This window comes from Puma concolor, chromosome A2 (genome assembly GCF_028749965.1).
Source record: "Puma concolor isolate L17-30 chromosome A2, mPumCon1.1.hap2, whole genome shotgun sequence".
In the NCBI taxonomy this organism is placed as follows: Eukaryota; Metazoa; Chordata; class Mammalia; order Carnivora; family Felidae; genus Puma; species Puma concolor.
The window spans coordinates 25485188-25498813 of NC_141668.1; the positions used below are offsets into that span (position 1 = coordinate 25485188).

Here is a 13626-nt window from a genome sequence, read left to right on the forward strand (position 1 = left end):
TGACAATTTGGCGCACATAAGTCTTAAACCCCCAGACCACAGACATGAGGAAGACAGAAAACTTATAGAAAACCCTAGTCATGCTACACTTAGCATGTATACTGGTTAAGAAGGTGATGGTACAGAAATCCATTTAAGTATATCAGTAAAGCCAGTATTTTTTCCATAGTACAAGAATAAAAATCATCTTGGCCTGAGAATGGAATCTTATTAGCTGAGAACATCTCATTAAGCTCTGCAAGAAGAACTAGCTTAACATATATATCTGCCTGTTAAGATTCTTTTTTTTTTTTTTAATTTTTTTTTTTTAACATTTTATTTATTTTTGAGACAGGGAGAGACAGAGCATGAACGGGGCAGGGTCAGAGAGAGAGGGAGACACAGACTGAAACAGGCTCCAGGCTCTGAGCTGTCAGCACAGAGCCCGATGCGGGGCTCGAACTCACGGACCGTGAGATCATGACCTGAGCCGAAGTCGGACGCTTAACCGACTGAGCCACCCAGGCGCCCCTATCTGCCTGTTAAGATTCAAGAGAAATCTCTTAGCAACACCTGCCAATATGAAGACTTAATATAAAGAATAAGGGCAGCCACCTGATGAACACTAACACGTTCCCGAAAGGCCTGAAATAAACCCTGATGTTTACAGCCAAATGACTTTCAAAAAGGGTACCAAGATAATTCAGTGGGAAAAGAATCTTTTCAACAAAAATGGGCTAGAACACTGAATATCCACATACAAAATAATGAAGTTGGACCTCGACTTCATACCACATACAAAACTTAGCTCAGAAAGTATCCAACTTTAAGAGTTAAACTATAAAACTCTTAGAAGAAAATGCAGGTATAAATCTTCATGACCTTGGATTTGGTAATGATTTCTAAGATAAGACACCATCTTACAAAGCACAAGTAACCAAAAACAAGATAAAATGGCCGTCAAAATTAAAACAGTGACTCAGGGGCGCCTCGGTGGCTCAATCCATTAAGCGTCCAACTCTCGTTATCGGCTCAGGTCAAGATCCCAGGGTCATGAAATCAAGCCCCGCAATGAGCTCTGTGCAGAGCATGATGAACCTGCTTGAGATTTTCTTTCTTTCTTTCTCTCTCTCTCTCTCTCTCTCTCTCTCTCTCTCTCTCTCCTGACTCACTCTCTCTTTCTCTCTCTCTCTCTCTCTCTCTCTCCCCCTCCCAATACCCCTCTCCACCGCTGGCATGCTCTTTAAAAAAAACACAAAAAACAGTGACTCAGGGACACTATAAAGACAGTGAAAAGACAACATTTACAAAACATATCTGATAGGGGTCTAGTACCTAGAATAAGGAAATACTGTAACTCAATTTAAAAAACAAAGCAATTGGGGCGCCTGGGTGGCTCAGTCGGCTAAGCATCCGACTTCGGCTCAGGTCATGATCTCACAGTCCGTGGGTTCGAGCCTTGCATTGGGTTCTGTGCTGACAGCTCAGAGCCTGGAGCCTGTTTCAGATTCTGTGTCTCCCTCTTTCTCTGACCCTCCCCTGCTCATGCTCTCTCTCTCTCTCTGTCTCAAAAATAAATAAACGTTAAAAAAAAAATTTTTTTTTAATAAATAAAAAAAATAAATAAAAAATGACGCAATTAAAAATGGGAAAGGGGTGCCTGGGTGGCTCAGTCGGTTAAGTGTAGGACTCTTGATTTCAGCTCATGTCATGATCTCACAGTTCATGAGAGCCCCACATCAGGCTCCAGGCAGAGCCTGCTTGGAGTTTTCTCTCTCCCTCTTTCTGCCCCTCCCCTGCTCACACTCTCTCGAACTTTAAAAAAAGTGGGGAAGGGGCGCCTGGGTGGCGCAGTCGGTTAAGCGTCCGACTTCAGCCAGGTCACGATCTCGCAGTCCGTGAGTTAGAGCCCCACGTCAGGCTCTGGGCTGATGGCTCAGAGCCTGGAGCCTGTTTCCGATTCTGTGTCTCCCTCTCTCTCTGCCCCTCCCCTGTTCATGCTCTGTCTCTCTCTGTCCCAAAAATAAACGTTGAAAAAAAAAAAAATTAAAAAAAAAAAAAAGTGGGGAAAAGATAGGAATACGTTTACCCAAAGAAGATATACAAATGGCCAGTAAGTACATGGAAATGCAAATCAAAGCCACAATGACATATCACTTCACAGCCACTAGGAAAGCTATAAGCAATAAGAGAGACAATAGTAAGTGTTGGCAAGGATGTGGAGAAATTAGATCCCTCATACGTTGTTGGTGATGCAGTCATTTTGGAAAACAGCCTGGCAGTGCCTTAAAAGTTAAACAAAGCATTAGCACAGGACCCAGCAATTCCACTCCTAGGTATATACCCAAGAGAATAAAATATGTCCACACAAAAACTTGTACACAAATGTTCATTACAATGTTGTTCATAATAGCCAAGAAGAGTGGAAAATAACCCAAATGTTCATCAAGTGATGAACGGATAAATAAAATGTGGCCTATCCATAAAATGGAGCATTATTCAGAAATAAGAAGTGAAGTACTGATTGATACTGCAACATGAATGAACCTTGAAAACATTACAATAAGTGAAAGAAGCCCGACGGAAACAGCTACACCCTTAATGATTTCATTTCTATGAAATGTCCAGAATAGGCAAATCCATAGGCAGAAAGTAGATTGGTGGTTCCCAAAGACTGGAGGGAGGGGAGCAGATGGGTTTAGGGTTTCTTTCTCTTTTCAGTACTGAAGAAAATGTTCTAGAATTAGACAATGGTGAACGTTGTATAAATACAGGAAAAGCCACTGAATTGTATGCTTTAAAAGGGTGAATTTTATGGTATGTGAATTTATTTCTAAAGAAAAAACTTTTTTAACATCCAACATGGAAGTACAAAAACTTGAGGATATAAAACATATACTTCGCTACAGAGGATTGCCATATCTAGCAGAAAGGTTAGGTGCTTAGCTGAACAACCCTAACAAAAAAATGTTTTAAAAAAGGCAGTTGACTCAGTAGCAAAAGCCAGCCATGGTGACTCACCAAAGAATGGAGGGCCACTGTAAACTTTCCAGTCCTCTAGAAATAACAAGGTAGAAGTGACAGGAAGGAAGCAGGACTTCAGCAAAATCTACAAAGCTCAAGAATGATGAAAATGGCTGAAAACAATAGAAGCTTTTTCTGAGAAACCACACAGCAACGAGAATGCACTCCTTTCCCTCTGTGGCACAGAAAGAAGAATGAGGAAAGTCACTGGGCTGAAAGATCCACAGTGCCATCTGGAAGCATGCAACTGCCACAACCCAGGTTGCACGTGCAGGGGCTGTATGTCAGAGTGACAGAGAAGCAGGCCAGGGACCCTTCCCTGGACAAGAAATCTTCTCTACCTGAAAATACCATCAGGGGATCAAGAAGAAGCTGTTGTGGATGGGGTAGGAAAGCTTTTATTAAATACATTTTCATGAAGCAAAAAACTATTAAAAAAAAAAACAGGATTAAAGTAAGAGTAACTGAAGAGAAACTAAATTGTGGAAAATTTCGGAAAAAGTGTATCAGGAAAAAACTTCTTGGCAGCCAGCACCGTTGCCTCCACAAGAAGAATCATTTCTTGAAAATTAAAAAGTCATTGAGACAAAGAGCAAGCAATCCCAAAAGAACATAAGCTGTGTGGTCTGGGAGGTCTTTCCCAGAATACTCGCCAACACAGCCAGCTTTTTCTTTCTTTTTCTGGCAACAGCAAGAGGCAAACCTAAATTAGAGGGCCAGCAATCAAACACAATGAACTGGAAGCCCCTGGACTCACGGCAGGCCATTTCAGTTGCTGCAGGCGCACCAGTGCATCCAGCAGAGATGAGTGTAAGTAAGCAGCTGCTCCGGGGGCCAGCTATACCACAAGGTTCTCAGTTTGAAATCTGGGGAGTTTACATCTCAGAGGGACCAGAAGGGTCATCTACAGAGAGAGGGCCACTAAGAGAAGATCTCATCCAGGCCCTTTTATTTTAGAGGTGAAAATCTGCAAGCAAAACAAGTAAAATGACTTTTGCTTACAATAAAGTATTGACGGCCGAGCAAGGACTAGACATAAAGTCCCCCAATCCTGATGTTCCACCATGCTGCATGTAGAAACAAGCTTTGGGGGGGGGGGGGGGCTGACGTCTATTAAAACGGTATCTGAAGTTACCTACTGGTTAGATCTTTTTCCCAAGTAAAATCTCCATTTTTATGTGTCAGCAGAGCAGGTGTCAAAGACTAAGCAAGTAAAGCTTCCATGAGCTTACTGCTCCAAATCAAACCAACACTTGTTAAATACCACCATATGCAACGCAAGCAGAGACTTAAGAGTCTAATATTACAAAAGAACACCCAAAAAAGAAGCACAAAGGAAGAAAACTCCAGAATGATAAAAACAGGATTGGCAAACTACAGCCCACTGGCCAAATCCATCCCACTGCCTGCTTTTGTACAACCCAAGAGCTAAAAATGGTTTTTACATTTTTAAATGGCTGGGGGAAAAAAAATCAAAAGGGTATTATGTAACATATGAAAAGAGTATGAAATTCAAATTTCAGTGTCCATAAATAAAGTTTTATTGGAACATGGCCAAGATCATTTATTTACATAATTGTCTATGGCTGCTTTCACACTGGAACAGCAGAGTTGAGCAGCTTCAACAGAGACCGTATGGCCTGCAAAGCCTAAAATATTTACTACCTGGCCCTTTACAGAGTCACTTTGCCAACCTCTTATATATTATAACATGACAAGGAAAGGAGATAAAAACTAGTGTTATGGAAGTCTAAATAGCAAGTGCACAGCAAAAATAAATTCAGGACTACCACTTCAAGTTATACAAACTGCTCCTTTTTGAAATCAGAGAACAGAGGTATATGACAATAAGAATTTAGTTTCAGAGTCAAAGCAGTGTCAGTGGTTAATTGGCTCTATCAGCCTCAGTTTCCTCATTTATAAATGTTCACAAAACATGTAAGAATACCCACGAGAGTTGTTACGAAACCTAAACGAGAATAAAAGCACTGAGCACAGAGGCTGGTCAAAAGACCCAATACATAATGCCAATATTGTTATAAGAAATGGCTCAAGGGGCACCTGAATGGCTCATTCAGTTAAGTGGCAGACTCTTGACTTCGGCTCAGGTCATGATCTTGTGGCTCGTGAGATGGAGCCCCATACTGGGCTCCACGCTGACAGCTGACAACACGCAGAGCACCTGCTTCTGATTACCTCTCTCCCTTCATCTCTCTGCTCTTCCCCCACTTGTGCCCACTCACCCTCAAAATAAACAAACAAAAAAGAGGGGAGCCTGGGTGGCTCAGTCAGTTAAGCATCAGACTCTTGATTTTGGCTCAGGTCACGATCTCACGGTTCATGGGTTGGGAGCCCACGTTGGGCTCTGCGCTGACAGTGAAGAGCCTGCTTGGGATTCTCTCTCTGCTCCTCCTGTGCACACTCTCCCTCTCTCTCAAAATAAATAAACTTTTAAAAACATTATTTAAAAAAAAAAAGAAGAAAACAGCTCAGACTGTAGTCACAAGTAAAGACTGGAAGAGTATGTACAATAGAAAAAGGTGGACATTTCCTCCAGGAGTATAAAAGAAGGTATCAAAATCATGGAAATTCTCCCACAACTGAATTCAGTCAAAAAGGATTAAATAGTGGCTACACTGAGACACAGGGGATGCTTCCACGACAGCAAGTTTATTGAAGTGGTGACAATGAGACCTGTAACACTTTCTGCTAGGCTCATGAAGCAGAGTGGAAGTAACAAAACTTTTCAATACCAGAAGGAACTAAAGAATAATAATTTTAGATCATTTGCCAAAATAGCAATCAATGTACTTCCTACAATTTTACTTCTAGGGCCATAAAGTAAAGGAACTGGATCACAAAGATTACAGGTGGGGAATATCTGAAGAATGTCCATATGCAAGTGGAGATCAAAGAAGCCGAACTGAAAGAAACCTGGGCTGACAGTGACAACCATGGATTGATTCTTTTCAAAAGGGCTATTTTGAAGATTATGATTCTGACTTTGGAGGAACTGCAGGGGTTGGCACTGGAAGGAATCACATGTAAAATTCCTTAAGTAATAATTTATTGACTTAAAGAAGTGAACAAGTCTGTCCTCAAAAACTTCCAATGTTATTACTATTAAATTCGTATTATTTATATGTTAAAAAAAGGATTAAATAACCCATAATCTACCTTCCCCATTTGCCAGCTAAGATACCCCCTCCCTAGAGAGGTAAATGTTATGTGTTTGTCAGAACTTTTGTCCTCAAAGGTAATGTTAAGTATCCTATCTTATGTCTGCACTGAACTTCATCCCTGACAAAGAGTGGTGGTGATCAAAGCCTCAGGTGACCATGAACTCTGAAATCAGTCTTGAGTCTGAAAACAAATTCAAGTAAAAACGATTCCAAGCACTGTGATGTTCCCTCCTGTATAAATAAATAAGGGCAATACTACGACCACCGTCTTCTCTGGATTGTGAGGATTACTAAGTGAGACGCCTCACGGCACCTGACTCCTAGCAGGTACTCAGTAACGTTAAGGGCACATTGGTCTCCCTTCCCTTCCCTTTCCATTTCCTTCCCTTTCCATTTCCTTCCCTTTCCCTTCCTTTTCCCTTCCCTTCCCTTCCTATCCTCCACCCCTCTGCATCCTCACAACCATGCTCTGAGGAAGCAGAGCAGGCACCATTCTCCTCACTTTCTGAAGAAACGGTGGCACTTATACGATGGCATCAGAGCTAGGACACACGTCTTCCCAGCACACTTCCAATAAACCCCAAATACTAAATATATGTGAAATGGGAATCAACAATTGGTGGCAGAGGGCAAAATAGGTGGAGAGAGTCAAAAGGCACAAACTTCTAATTATAAAACAAAGTAAGTCGTGGAGATGCAACGCACAGCACGGCAACTACTGTATTGCATATTTGAAAGGTGCAAAGAGAGCTTAAAAGATCTCATCACAAGAAAAAAAAATCTGTAACTATGTACAGTGACAGATTCTAACTAGCCATATTGTGAACATTTTATATATCCAACTGTTATGCCGTACAACCGAAACTAATATATATGCTAATATATAGCTTACATAAAACACCAAGGTTGTAACTTCTGCACAAATAAAGCCTCACCATGAAGGAACTGACTCAATCTCCAGGAAGCCTGTACCAGGATGTACCCAGGATGATGGTCCTCTGCAGAGCCAAGTTCTCACTACTCAATGCTGAGCCCCGCTGTTGTCAAGGATCCAGAGATCGAGACACAGTTATGCAGAAATAAGAGAACTCAGGAAGAACTGTATGTCAGGCAAATGTGTCATTTCAGAGAAATCCATTTCAGTTGTCAAAAGAAAATCTCAAAGTGGGCAACAGTCACGTGCGAAAATTACCAAAGAAGCAAAAATTGACTTCAGAACATAAAAGATTATCACTTAAAGGATTTTGACCCCTCTACCAAATGCTTAAGGTCAAGTACTCACACTATATTAAAGATGAAAAATTACTGTAGTGAGCAGGGCTTTTTGTTGGAGATTGTGCTGTTTAAATTTATTTTTTCTTATTTTTATTTTGAGGGAGAGAGAGAGAGTGCACAAGCACGGAAGGGGCAGAGGGAGAGAGAAACCCAAGCAGGCTGCACACTCAGCACACAGCCCAACATGGGGCTCGATCCCACAAACCGTGAGATCATGACCTGAGCTGAAATCCAGAGTCAGACGCTAAACCAACTGAGCCACCCAGGCACCCCCAAAATGCTTTGGAATCACAGAATTGAAACCTTCCCTAAGCACACAGTTCAAAAAGGCTATCACACCCAAAAAGGATCTTGGGTTTTAAAGAGAGTCCCTCTTTCTTCCTATGCTAGTTATCTGGTGGGAATTTTAAAAATTTACATATGTGGTCTAATTAGGTTGTATAGTCAGGAAAGCCAGAAGCTCCTCAACGGCTCTAAAGTTTTAAGGAAAAACTGATGGAAGTTCAGTTACAATAATTAAGAACATTCTGTAAGAGAGGAGAGCACCATCCACATTTTTGGTTTCAGTGAAGCCTTGGAATCTTGGTTGTAATCTCTTTACCTCTCAGAGTTGGCCTTATCATCATAGAGGAATGGGATTATCAAAAACAATGCCTGAGTCCCCCCTCTCTAATCTACAAGGAGTGGTTTTGGGAGATGCCAAAAGAAATTCTGTTAATTTGCAAGACACCGGATTTTCTTTCGTTCTTAACCGAATTCTACAATTTCCTCCTCCTGTCCTCCATACCTTTGGCCTTCTCCACAATGTGGATTGTCCAGATCAAAATGTAGAGTAGTATTTTCAGCCAGCATGTGGAGGGGACAGGAAGAAGAGTCTCTACTGCTAATCAACTATAGCTTGAAAGCACGGAACAGTTATGTCACTGCAGCCACCATGGCTACAGACTACAGAGAAAAATGACTCAGTTGAGTCCCATCATCTTTCAACTGAAACAAAAGAATAAAAAAGGCAGAAGTGAGAAGGGTGCACAGAAAGCCTCTGAAAAAAATTACAGACCAGAAATCACGGGAGAGCCTGTTAGAAATGCAGACACACCAATTCCACCCAGGACCTACAGAAGCAGAACCTGCATTTCAATAAGATGCTTGAGTGATGGGTATGCACAATAAAGTTATTAATTCCCTGCCTCTTTATCCCCACCCTAACTCCCTGGCTTAGAAACATGTTCTCCAGCAAATTCAGCTTAAACTATCTCCACAAAGAGGCCTTCCAAATCCCCGAACTGGGTCAGACAGCCTTGCTACGTGTGCTCTCTGACTACACCGTACTTCTACTCATGGAATTTATCTCAACACTAAATAGTATAGTTGTTTAGTACTGGCTTTCCTCTCTAAGCTACAAGATCTATAACGGCAAGGACCAGGTCTATGTTACTCACCCTGATAGCCCCCGAGCCCAAAACAAGACCAGAGACAAAGTCAGCATTCAATAAGTATTTTTTGAATAAATGAATGGCCCTACTGTGTAAAAAGCACAGTGCCAGATTCTGGAGAGAAGGGACAAGAACAATCAAGACATGGTCCTTGTCCTTAAACAACTCCTAGCTTAGTGGATTTTTGCCAAAGCTAACGAGAGCCAGGATCTCAAGAGCACGTGCCACACTCACAGCTGTTTTCCTATTTCTCTGCCAAATGACAACAGGTAGCCCAAATGTTCTCCAAGGCCTTCCACCCACCCCCTTGGCATGATCCACAGGCAGGCATGTCCTCACCCAGTCCGCTTCATCCCGTATTCTCCACTCCCGGAGTTCAGTCCCTTGTCCAGCCTTCTCTCTGCCCTCTATAAGGCAGCTCCAAGTCCTCAGCATCATTCCATTCTCCCCTAGGAAGTCTGTGCTGCTGCTGAGAACATTTTCCTCAGCACCCCCTTCCCTCAGCAATCCTCTTATTACGTGATGTCGAATTTCCCTTGTTACCTCCTTCAAGAATGTCTTACCTGACTCCTTTCTAACTACTCAATTGATTGTTTCCTGTGAGCTGTCAAGTCTACTCTATTCAACAGAAACCACTCAAATCTATATCCCAGACCACACTGGAGAATCTCCCAATTAACTGTTCAATATTCAATTGCCTTCCCACTTTCCTCAGTCATTTCCCATAGCCCCCAAAGGGACACAAAGCAAATGCAGTAATTTCATCTATGATTATATTCTCCATGATTCTTATATTTATTCTTATTTAACAGACAAGCATCTCTCGGTAGATTTACACCCCAAAGTCTATATCCAAATACCTAAGGTAACAAAAACATATTTGAATTCCTTAACTGGTAGCAACGAAAGTAACACTATTTCCTTTTAATCATCAGAGAAGCAACTCACAGAGAAACGTAAGCAGACAGGAAAAGAACACACCATGACAGGGACAGAAGTGCTGAGAGAAGGCACTGGCAAGCTTAGGCCACCATCAAGCCAGCTCACAGCTGCTCACAGCTGTTGGCAACAGGCTCATAATCCACCCCCCCCTTCCCACCCTCCCCCCACCACCACCAGATCCCAGTTGGAGTCCAACGCAGCCACTAAAAACATCAAATTCTAGACTCTAGGACTCTGATGAAGCACTGTATTATAGATGTGTTCCTGTGCAGGTCACGGGCAGGGTTAACAATTCCAAGGCCTGTGCGTTCTGAATGTTTTCCACATCCCAACCTGTAACAGTGATTACCAAACAATGATGGACAGGAGCCCTAATCCAAAGATTTGGTTGGGGACTATCAGAAATTTTAAAGCACTAAAAGCACTTTCAAAAGTTACTGATTTGTGGGGGCGCCTGGGTGGCTCAGTTGGCTGAGCATTCCAACTTCGGCTCAGGTCATGATCTCACACTTCGTGGGTTTGAGCCCCGCGTCGGGCTCTGTGCTGACAGCTCAGAGCCTGGAACCTGCTTCAGATTCTGTGTCTCCCTCTCTCTGCCCTTCCTCCACTTGCGCTCTGTTTCTTTCTCTCTCAAAAATAAATAAACATTAGGGGCGCCTGGGTGGCGCAGTCGATTAAGCGTCCGACTTCAGCCAGGTCACCATCTCGCGGTCCGTGAGTTCGAGCCCCGCGTCGGGCTCTGGGCTGATGGCTCAGAGCCTGGAGCCTGTTTCCGATTCTGTGTCTCCCTCTCTCTCTCTGCCCCTCCCCCGTTCATGCTCTGTCTCTCTCTGTCCCAAAAATAAATAAACGTTGGAAAAAAAGAATTAAAAAAATAAATAAATAAACATTAAAAAAATTTTTTTAAGTTACAGATTTGTACTTTTTCTTAAACATTTCAAAATATACACTTCTAGGGTATCTGGCCTCAGCCTATCTTACGGGTTTCAATAACTGATGCAGTTTTTCTGTTTCCATATATTTCATATACATGCCCACTCTGCATTTCAGAACTACTGCATACGGACAGTCATATAAGAGGAGGGTTGAAGATCATATGCCTCTTGAACTTCTGTGTGTTCACCACAGGTAGTGGAGGCAACTCCCCAAAGACACAGGCTTCTTCTCTTAAGGAAACCCAAGAAAAAGTTGTTCCTGATCGCAAACAAGACCTCCCCTCCTCTGCGCAGTAACTGAGAGGTGAACCAGCAGTGACCAAGGTAGGGTGGAGAAGCCTGGGAGTGCATTCCAGGAGCTACTCGGTTACTGGATCCATCCAGCCCTCATCCCCACTCTGACTCCTTCCTCCTCAGGACCAATGCTCAGAGGAAGGAGGGAAGTACCCCCATGATTCCTGATCCAGGGAGGCAGCGGCCGGAGGGCAGCTCCCGTGGCTGCCATCCCTGACTTCTCACAACACTGCTGGCATAGTGGCCCTGAGTACAATAGGTCACATCATAGTCCAATGATAAGGAGGTTTAAGAGGGCTGACACTAGAAACAGCTAAATGAAAGCACACCAGAGATCCCGAAATACCCAAGAGAAATGAAGATTAGTACCTTGAGTATTTCTCAGGCTTGTTTCCACAAAGTCCTATGCATTTTTCCTCAGAATGAACTTACAGCAATAGGGATGCCAGCTTATAAAGCGTAATACTCAGCACTATTCAGAGTGAATCATCTCTAAAGGACATCTAATACGTTTATTTTGATTTATATGCAGGACTGACTGCAGAACTTAGGATGCACTTCAATTTCTATGCTACCCATGAAAAACATTAATTTTCCCATTTTATTTTCCAGATTTGTTTGGAAACTTTTCCTATTTGAAACGTTCATGGTCAATTTTAGATGTCAAAATAAAGTACAAATCACAAATCTACATAAACATTTCAGAGTCCTTTATTGCTAAATTAATGCACCATCCCAGGATTCTTATAATTAAAATCCTAGGAAAACTATGATGGGGGATTAAAAATGGAAGTCTCCAATCATCTAACACACCTGGAGATCACCCTACTACCTGCTGGTGGCCCAGCCTAGCCCCTCCATCCTCCAGCACAAGGCACAGATTTGCATACCTCCTCAAGAAGCTAAACAGAAGGTATCTAGCCTATCTGGAATTTCCTTGCATTATCTTCACTGCAGGTACTGCCCCTCCATTTTTATTAAAAACATCCATAATATTCTACATATCCTATGCTAACCATAAAGTCCAGCTCTCTGATTCCCCTCACCTTTGGGGGAGCACACTCTCTACTGAATAACAAAATAAATACATTTCTTTAACATATAAAGCATAGAAATTTCAAATCCAAGTTTACGGACAGCTCACAGACACAGAGCATCTTTACTTTCAGCATTACCATCAACCACTTTCAAAAACCAATTTTCTAAGTTCCTGTCCCTCAGATAATCTAAGTCCCAAGCTTCTTATTGTCCCTACATTGGCTTTCAGCTTCTCCTGTTGACAATCAAAGAAACGCATTTTCTAACACACAAGAGAGAGAGATACTCTCATTAAGAGCACTGATAAGGGAACACTTAAGAATTAAATGGAAACCAAGCAGTCGAGCCAACAGCCCTATAGCTGCCTGGCCACGTAAAGGAAAGTTATTCCTCCAGAGCTAGAATCTGATGGCTGACACTGGGGCAGGGCAGGCTTACCCAGGCAGGAGCTGGGCCTGTGCCCCACAGAGAGCCTGCGGGAGGTCTCAGGAGATTCTAAAGCTCTCACAAGAGAGGAGTTTAACAAGATAACTGGGCTTTAAAGTAATAGAGGCAACCTCCTGGCCTCTGGGCTGTGAAAGGGCTCACCTGCCAGGAGTAATAACACAAGCAATTACTGCACACAGAATAATAGATCTCAGCAGGATTCCAGGACCCAGGCACTCCAGAGTCCCCCCTTCCGCAGAGGGAAGGAAAGGGAGGTAGGGAAAGAATGCACCACTTTTCATGAAGACCTTAGAGAGTCCTATTAGGTAAGCAGATAAATTACACTTGGCATAGTAATTCACTGTTTTGGGTTGTTACCAAAAATAAAAATGCCCCTGGTATTAAAGGCTATAAAACAATGGATTTTCCCTCTCCTGGAACAGAATTCATAAAGTTTAAAAGTTCACTAACCTCCCATTCCAGAGACTAGGAACAAAGACTCAAAGCCTCGCTTCTTGTTCCTTTCTCTACTACAAACTTCCAGCAACACTTAGGTCACTTTAGGCAAGTTGCCTTAACCTTACACATTGCATCCAGATTACTCACAGCTGCTTTCAAGACCATCTGAGTATTCCCACCTGTACGTAGCCATATCTCCTGCCTTTTATCTCATCCATTTTATTCCTCTGCCTCTGTCAAGACCTGTCACTTTCACCACCTTTCCAGAAAAGATTTTTAAAACAAATGGATATGAAAATATGACATTTGATTTTCCAATGCGTCCATTCTCCAAAAAACATCAATACTTAAATTCACAAGTTCCCCTTTCCACCATAAAACAAAGCTACCTACCTCTATTTAACAGCAACATTTTAATAAGACTGACAACTAAAATTTCATCAGACCAAAGCTCTTCCCAGAACCAAGCACATAACCTGAGGTCTCAAGCCTAGGCTGCCTACTCTCCATTAAAGGCTTTCCTTAGCCATGAGACCCTCCCCTCAGCCATCCTAGTTGCTAGATTTACAGAAACACCTACCTTCTGTTTATTTAGGTCTCTGCGAACTTTGTGACCCCACACTCTCCCAGATTTAACTG

The 13626-nt window shown here is 42.4% G+C and overlaps 1 protein-coding gene and 1 pseudogene across 1 annotated transcript in view; one reads left to right on the top strand and one right to left on the bottom strand.

Annotated features, from left to right (window-relative positions):
* SND1 (staphylococcal nuclease and tudor domain containing 1) overlaps nt 1-13626 on the bottom strand; it is a 426619-nt gene that overhangs the window by 401140 nt on the left and 11853 nt on the right. The gene's annotated exons all lie outside the window — the stretch shown is intronic.
* Nucleotides 5596-5708, top strand: LOC112867098 (small nucleolar RNA SNORA1; annotated as a pseudogene).